At 36.3% G+C, this 9,030-nt stretch overlaps 1 long non-coding RNA gene across 3 annotated transcripts in view; it reads right to left on the reverse strand.

The window, feature by feature from the left end:
* LOC121671636 overlaps positions 1-9,030 on the reverse strand; it is a 296,300-nt gene that overhangs the window by 83,925 nt on the left and 203,345 nt on the right. For all 3 annotated transcript variants that reach the window (XR_006018558.1, XR_006018559.1, XR_006018557.1), the window contains one exon: positions 5,476-5,575. This is a non-coding gene — a long non-coding RNA (uncharacterized LOC121671636). The remainder of the gene's footprint in view (positions 1-5,475; positions 5,576-9,030) is intronic.

Below are 9,030 nucleotides of genomic sequence, written 5' to 3' on the forward strand. Positions count from 1 at the left end.
ATGAATGCTGCTTTATTTTAGTTTAATAAAGGTATCCCACACTTTCTCTCAGACTAGTATTAGACACAATAAAAAAGAAACATTCTTTCCAAGATTTAATATGCTATTTGAATTCTCTTCTGTGATCACAGTTTCCTATTATCTTTCTGATTTTTTAGCTACAGACTAATGTAAAATCTTCACACATAAAAAGGAATTTGTGGTGACATTTCTACTTATTTCTGGAAGAGTTTAGGAATCCTGTATTTTATATACTTATAATGAGACAGCATATTAATTCTATTGCTTTAATTTCATGATGGTGTGGCAGAACTTTTTCCAGGATGACTGGGACTACATGAATAGCTGAACTTTCATTTTGATGACTGGACCTAAAAACAGTATCATTTTTAAAAAACTAGGTAATTTTTTTCGGCTCAAACAAAGAAAGAAAACTTAGAGTAACTCTACATTGGCAGTCTGAGAAGTCCTCTGGAAGTGTAAACCTGAATTAAAGGCCCTGAATCCAGGAATATTTGAATAATTTGTAGGACTATTCCAACAGAAGAGATTAAGAGAGAACTATCTAAAAAATATACTCTCCCAAATATTTGGTTCACAGTCCTATCTCTGTGCAAATAAAGAGAAGGAAGAAATCCTCCTTCCTTCATCTCAGCTCTATGACAAATATTTGAACTATTGGACCCTAAAAACTTTTAACATTAAAAAAAAATTTTCTTCCTCTTACTCAGAATAATATAACATTTTAAACTTAAAAGTGAGCTTAAGATGTTGTTCTGCCATATAGACTCACCTTTACCATGCTACAAGTATGTCTGTTGGAGAGGAGTGCAAAAATCTCACCTGGGCAATTAAATCACTATGCATTTTATCTGTAAAATTATGAATACAGATTTACGTGATTTTAGCATTTCGCATTGATAACCATTCAAGTAGCTCCTAATGTTGTTTCTTTGAAGGAAAGTACCTTAAATTTTTTAAAAATCGCAGGTTGGCACAATGACTTACAGACTCTCTGAAGTAAAAAGGATCTAAAAAGTAATGCAGCTTTGCCTTCAGAATTCAATATAGAGTCCATGCTGCTCCTTTCACAGAACTCCCATACTTTGGATATGGCTGGGGAAGAGACCAAGGTATAATTTACAACTCACACAACTGTCCCATGTGTTCATAAAATCCACTGCTGCTGCCCAAGGACAGGAGAAAAACAAAAATCTTCTGGGAAGAACAGTTCCTTCAGTTCCACTGTTACCAACAGCCACATGATCTTCCTGAGCAGTGGTATAGCCAGAATTTTAATCCTAAAACTACTCCTGCATTTGGCTACAGGCAGTGCCAGAGCACTACATGAGCAAGGCATTTCAGCTCCATCATAATTTTATCCAGGGGACTGAATTCCAGAGGCACAGCAATATATGTGTGAAAACCTGCTAAATACAGTATCTTCCCTAGATAAAAGCATAGGCAGGGAAACATAAGGTAGATTTACACTGCTACCTCTCTGAACATAATAAGACAAGATTTTTTCTATGTTTTCTTCCAAATTTACCTAGAAATGCCAGCATTCAAAGTGAATAGTTATGCTAAATAGTGAAGAAATCTTTATGTAAAGTGTTTTCATTCATCTAACTTCTGTGAATAATATTCTGGAAATGCCTCTGTCCCTCTGTTTAGTGTAAACTCCTAACTTTAGCCTACCTTAGGTTTCTAACAAGGATGTTATTCAGAACAACTACATTAGATTACATGAGTATTTCCCATGGGGTCAAAATCCAAAAGACAACTTTAAAAAACGTTGGTTGCTAAGTTTGTATATTCATCAAATGAATTTTAATTAGGTGGAGTAAGGCCAATTATGTTTTGCAATGCAGTGTACAATCCTAAAATAAACCTGTGAATGAAAATATTCAAATGCAAACGCACACTGAAATAACTCAGAACATCCTAATTGCTGTTGGAAACATGAGTCTCATAAAGTACATACAAACTGTGTCATCTTGACAAAAAGCACCCCTGGATCCTGGAGTTTTCTACTGAGTTTGTTTTAAGTTTATGCTATAATAAAAAGGACCTATTTTCAAGGGCACAACAGACAGTTAGATGTCTAACTCAAGGCAAAGTCAACACCTGAGACAGTATATTATACTAAAATCTTGGGAAGATTTCCAAAGCCGCTAAAAAGAGATAGGCAGAATTCAACCACTGATAGCTAAGTGCAGTTTTGTAACCTATGTAAGACAATTCAAGATTGTTCTTCTGCCAAAAAGGCTATTCCTGACTTCCCACTATCTCATGGCCATATATCTTATTGTATCTTTCTTGAACTGGAATGAGGAAAAGCACAAAGTTTTTACTTTCTTTTGTGGGATTATTTTTCACTTTGTCTGAGGTAAAGAGGGAGTCTGTGGAGTAAGGTGGGAGTACTGTAACATTAAATTACTTATAAAGTTGAATAGGGCGAAGCAGAAGATGCAAATTGTAGTGGCAGCTTACACTGAGAGATCAAAATTCCTATGCCTCTTCAGCCTAGTTAGCTCTTCAGAGGTGTTATTAAGTACATGTTAGATATACTAATTAGATTCTAAGCAAAGATAGTATCTATTAGATATACTCAAAGCTTTCTAGCTATTTTAAGACAATGCAGACACAGCTATGTAAATACTTGGAATTTAGTCCTTAGAAATCCATGTTCTCTACACAGACATATGGCATTTGCTAAAATTCAAAGAAAATGTGTTTTCCAAATAACTTAGAAAAAGGAGAGAGCAGACAGAATGATCTAAATTACTCATCGATGCCTACTGAGAAATTCCATGCTGCTTCTGTGTCTATCCTCAATTCTCGGGTACACTGATAGTTTCTCCAAAGTGTCTACTTATATTTTTGTGTGTCATATTTTTGAATATTTATAATTTTGGGGATTAAACCCAAACCAATGGAGAAAAACAAAAAAACCCACCCCACAATTGTTAAATTTTTTCCTTTTTATTTTTACCCTATTCTGCAAGGCATGACAATACTCAGATTATTATCTTACAAGATATCTCTCTCTTAGTAATGCAAATTAAGTTGAAAAGTATCTCCTCATTATTTCAGAACAACCATATTAATTTTCAGTTCAAACTGTCCTGAATTTCAGTTTCTTTCCATAAAAATTTTAAAGGTGTATTTCAAAGGGAAAAAAAAGCAAACAAACAAACCAAAGAAATATAAAATAATAATATTTTATTTAACTCCAAACAATATTTTTGCTCCCCCACACACCTCATTCGAAATTGCAAGCTCACCAGAGCAAGAGAACAACCTCTTTTCTCATGAAACTTCAGCCTAAGGTCATTAGCGGAATACAGTGTTTCAAACAATGAACCACAGTTCAGACAGTTCAGTGACAGACTGAGGAAATTGGGACTGTTGAGCCTGGAGAACAGAAGGGTGCATGGAGACCTCATAGCAACCTCCCAGTATCTGAAGGGGAAGCCAGAAAAGGACACTTTGCCAGGAAGTGTAGTGATAGGACAAGGAGTAATGGGTACAAACTGAAAGAGGGGAAATTTAGGTACTTAGGAATATTTAATAGGAATTTATAGGAATAATTTAGATATTAGGAATAAATTCTTTATTGTGAGGGTCCTGAAGCATTGGAACAGGTTGCCCAGAGAGGCTGTGGATGCTCCAACCCTGGCAATGTTCAAAGCCAGGCTGGATAAGGCCTTGAGCAACTTGATCTGGTGGAAGGTGTCCCTGCCCATGGCAGGGGGCATTGGGACTAGATGATCTTTAAGGTGCCTTAACATTCTATGAATATATAATTCTATGATTCTAAAAAGATAACCAAATTTTATTAAGTTTTCTTAATAAAATAAATGGTCACAAGTCTTCCTTCCCTGAAGAAGTTTGAAGTGACTGCTGTTTCAAGTACTTCTGTCCTGCCTAATTTAAAATCTAAAACTCCATTTCATATAGCTTAGAAGAAGCTCAGGTACAGATTACTTTCTTATAGCTTACTGGACAGCCTGGGAAATTTTTATTAATAATGACTAGAAATTAAATTTTAATGTAAAAACCATTACAGTGTATAAATAGAGTGTATTCACTGCTAACAAAATTATAAAGTAGCTCTTATAAGCAACTTATATTTTGAGAAAGAAGTGGGAAGAAAGCAAAAAAAAAGCTTGCTTCTGGTTTATCCTAATGTACAAGACCCCCAGTGATATCTATTTTCTTTCCAGGAAGGCAGACATTGGATTACAGCAGCAGAGCAGAATCAACTCAGTCTGATGCTCCTTGAAAAACGAGTATAATAAGGATCTCTGGGAATGCAGTTTTCATGATTCACTTCCAGAACGGACACTGCTGGAGATTACACAAGATGAGTTTCAGCAGCATCCAGTGTGCATACACCAATATTTGCAGGGGGGAATCAAGACCAGAGCCTGCTCTTGTACTGTGGTATTTCTTGGCCAGAAGAAACCACAAAATACTCACACTCACATATGGATTTGTTTCCAGACCACAGAAGTTTAAATAACATTTGAAAAATACTTTGAAGGAAAACAAGTGAACTTTTAATGATAAACAACTTCTGTGAGACTCTTTATATTTATTCTGCTCTGTTCCATGCAGAGCTAACAACAAAGGGCTTGAACAGTCTGCAGTGTTCCATGGCCTACCACCCTGCAAAGGGCACAGTAGGAGCCCAGCTCTGCTCTGTGCCTCCACCAACCACTTGGCAAGGTTTTGGCTGGCCTCCCTCCCTCTACCCTTAGTCATCCTGCAGTCTAGGGATGCATGTTCTGGGTGGTGAGAGAGCAAGCTCATGCTAATGAACCCTCCTTATCATGCAGCTCTTATGCCTAATTCATCAGGCCCTTTGGAGAGCGATCAGCTCATCAACAGCCACACGGTGAATGCTTTAGCTCAAGGCTGGTGTATGCTCTCTTTGGGTGCACAACTGTGGTTAAAGAGGCTGAGTAGATAAGTATGTGTTGAGAGATGAAATGTTACCAAAATCTTTCCTTACTTACTCACTGCCTACTGGACTCTTTTTCCAATATTAACAAAATTAAAGCAAAACAAAGTGAAAACAAGAAAATCAAACAAAAACAACAAACAGGAGATTTGAAATAATTCCATGTCCTGAGTAGAATATTTTAGAAAATATACTATCTCTTTATATATATATATATACACATATATTTCAATGCATTTAAGACAATGAGAGATATCCAGAAGTCTTTCTTACTTTTCTGAAAGGTTTTGAGTACACTACCATTGTGATTGCATATGCAGATATCCAATCCTCCTGCCTATCCTATTCTTCTTTCTACCCAGTATCTGCCAGTTTGCTGTCTGCTATGCCTTTCTCAGGGTTTCTTTGTAAAGAAACTCTCACCACCAGCAACAGGCTGAGGGTGCTGCCAAATGCAGGTACACATGTGCACAGAAAGAGAACAAAGCTTTTCTCACTTCACTTACTGGCTTTAGACCTTGCTGAGCACTACAGTATAGCAGCCCTTGAATCTTCACATTGAATTTTGGAGGTTTAAACTCTTCATTTGGTGATGCAGTCTCTTTCCTGTCAGGAATAGAAAACTTTAGTTAAGTGTTCATTAGAAAAAAAAATACTTTAAAGTAAAAAATGGGCAATCTATATTGTAAATCTGTATTAGGAAACTAGTCTGATTGGGAGTGAAAACAATCTCTGCCTAGAAACAGAAGAAAAAATTATACCAGTTGTATGTCCTGAAGATTCTCCAATGACTCTTTGAACTGCAGTAGGAAGCTTTGGATTTACATTTGGCTTCTGCAGTTCAACAAAAGTCTTATTAAAAACAAGCGAACAAAACCAGGCCAAATCTTATAAAATAATATCCCTGTCCTGCAAAAAATAGAAAGAACCACCTCCACTCTTCACAAAGAAACACCACCTTTATTTATACGAATTTCATTAGGTCTTTGATTCCTAACTTTTTCTTGAAATGCTTATATTCCTTAATAGATTAATATATCCTTTGTTGATGTTGTGGCTTTCTAGCACAGTATGGCCACAGCTTTTCTGGGGAGAAACTTAAGGGCGCACACTTCTGTCAGGGTGCAGAGAAACCTCTGATGTTCATACTTTAGCTGTTTAGCACTGATGGACAAGGGAAGGTTCGAGATCAAAACTACTCCTAGCTTACTGTTCCTCCTCAGTAGGAAAATGGATTTGTAAAGTGCTTATCCTCAGATGGACCGGAGTTTTTGAACTTGCCAGTCCTGTTTGAGTATGTAAGGTAGTTACACATAAAGAGTACATATATGTGTGATTTATGATTTCCTATGTGAAAATATTTTAACATCTTTCTGGCAGTGCAATAATTTCAAGTTTTTAGTTTGCTAAAGCACCCAAAGACCAACCTGACAGGGAATTGGATCCCAGTGCTGAGTCATGATCCAATTTGGATTTCTAAAAATGGATGACATGATCAGGGATGTTCATTGCCCTTACAGAACTTCACTCAGGCTACTTTGGGGTCTTGGTATCCAACATGACCAGCCTATTTTTTCCAATTGTTGAACAGTGCTTGACCTTTCACTGCGTCTGAAATCTACTGGGGAGGCATGCAGATTTAATTGATAGCTTTGCAGAAAATTTCCCTGAAGTCAAAGGAATGAGACCCTTTGGTTAGCTCTAGATGTCTGAAATAAAAAACAAAAACACATACCCATAGCCCTCTGAAAACTGAAGATTCATAGTCCAGTTTCATTTTGAAAGGGTTTGGATTTGGGACACTAAAAACTGAAGTGGTTTTCAAGCCATTATCTGTGCAAAATTAAATAACTGGTTTATGACAGATTTTAATTTGAACCTTTCTTTATTGTTCAGCAGGACCTAGTAACTACTGACCTATAAGAATTTTCTTTGTTATCTTTGTTTGTTTCACTGTGAAGTTTACATCATTCTGTGTTTTCTGTAGTTTAAAAACCTTGATCATAATTATAAGTACAGGAATCTTCAGGAAGGTATTTCTGAAGAAATACAAGGATATAAGGGCCTAAAAAGAAAATCTTTTACTAGATTTGTGTCTCATAGGCCTCTCTCAATATGGTCTTTAAAACCTGAAATAACTTTATATAAATATGTCTGCAGAAGATCCAAGCAGAAGCACAACTGTTTGCAAAAGTTGAGGAAAAACATTTAAGTCTACTTGGCATCATTTCAGTTCTTTACAAATCTATTACATGAAAAAAATCTTAGCTCCAGGGAGCCAAGCTATTGTACCTGAACTGGAAGGTCTGACCCAGATATGGATTGCACCTATTATGTAGAGACCATCAATTGACAAACATTTGAAAGCGTTCCGAGTACCAACAGGAATAATATAAAAAAAAAATCCATTGGCACAAAAACATATCATAAAACACCTGAGGTACAACAAAGAAGCTAGTGCTTGTTCATTGTGAACAGACATTTTCAAGTGTTTCGCAGTTTTTGCTTTGTTTTGTAACAAGTTTAGTGGAATTTAAAAAAAACTCAAAAACCACCTGGCTTTCGGAAAAATGTTTCTTTTAAAGAAAACCTAAAAAGTTACGCAATGATTCTGGGCATGTGATCTGGGAACTTGGAGTATCCACAGCACTCATCAGAATTTGGGGGAGAGGAACAGGATTTCTTTATTCTTTTTAAGTTGTGATTCAGCTTGAGTGGGTTTCAGAAAACAGTGCCCAGTGAAACCAGATCTACAGGAAAATTGGACAGAGTGTCAAGGAGATCTTGGAGATGTGGGCTAAGGAGGAAGAACAAATGTCTTCTTCTTTGACAATCAGATTTGGAAAATGGAGTTCAATCTGCAAGTGAAGTTGATTGATACATACGTAAACGAGAAGCTCACATCATTATCAGAAACCACATGCTCTGATCCCTGTGCCAGAACAAACCAGGTGATCTGCCTCATACATGGACCTATTGTTAGCTGCATGCCTTGTGACTACTTTGAACTTTGTGCAACAATCAGCTGGGGTCATACTAAAATGAAATATTCTTCTTCATTTCTTTCAATTCAGGGTGGAGCTAAATGAATCAGAGGAGATTTTCCATTGATTTCTGTAGGGTTGTGTTTAACATCTTCTAAAATACCCCAGATTTCTTTTTTTTTTTTTTTTTTTTTTTTTTTTTGTGGTCTATAAAGCAACTTAAGGTAAAAAATACCCCTTTTTGATGATACTAGAGCCATTCTTAAAAATAATAGAAGAAAATGAAATTTCAGTAAAAAAATACCTCTGAATTTTCTCCTGTGTAGCATCCTTGGCTGCAGTCTAGAGCAGAGCAAGAGCTGTGGGCTTTCTATGTGAGTGCAATATCAAGCACTACAAATGTTCAGCTTAGAACTGTCAAGCCACACATAAAATATTGATACGTCACATTGGCAGGGTTAATACAGTGTTATTTTAATTGCAAACACACTGTGGGTGATTAGTCAAACTTGGTGCATCTTGAATTCTAAGATAAAAATGCCTTCTGGCTGGACCTCCTATGCAATTAGCACTATGACCCTCATGTGCTCTTCTCTGTTATTAATATGATTGGTCTAATATGAGTATTAGACATCATTCATTAACCTGTTGTGAACCATCTTAAAAACCATCTCTGAATAATAGACTACATTCCTTTTTCTAAATCCATTTACTAGTAAGGAAAGTGAAAAGGATGAAGATGAGCTTTCTCCGTTACATTGACTGGTATAGTGTTAAGCAATATGTACTGTATGAAATTACGAAAGAGCAAATTAAATAACAGGGCATATCTGGCTTATTAGTAATGGATGATCAGGTGCTCATTATGTTGAATTTCCATCCTGTTCAGAAGATGAATGCACATGCCAGAACAGAAATATGTTAACTGACCCTGTCTAAATGTAAACTAATGCACATCTGGAAGTTCCAGCTCACTTTATGCTGGATTTCTCTCTTTCTTTATTCTTTTTTCTTTTTTTCTCTTCTCATCTTCCTTTCCTTTCCTTTCCTTTCCTTTCCTTTCCTTTCCTTTCCTTT

The sequence above is a fragment of the Corvus kubaryi genome, unplaced genomic scaffold (genome assembly GCF_017639235.1).
Source record: "Corvus kubaryi isolate FWS band 111438036 unplaced genomic scaffold, C.kubaryi_AGA036_p1.0 37398, whole genome shotgun sequence".
In the NCBI taxonomy this organism is placed as follows: domain Eukaryota; kingdom Metazoa; phylum Chordata; class Aves; order Passeriformes; family Corvidae; genus Corvus; species Corvus kubaryi.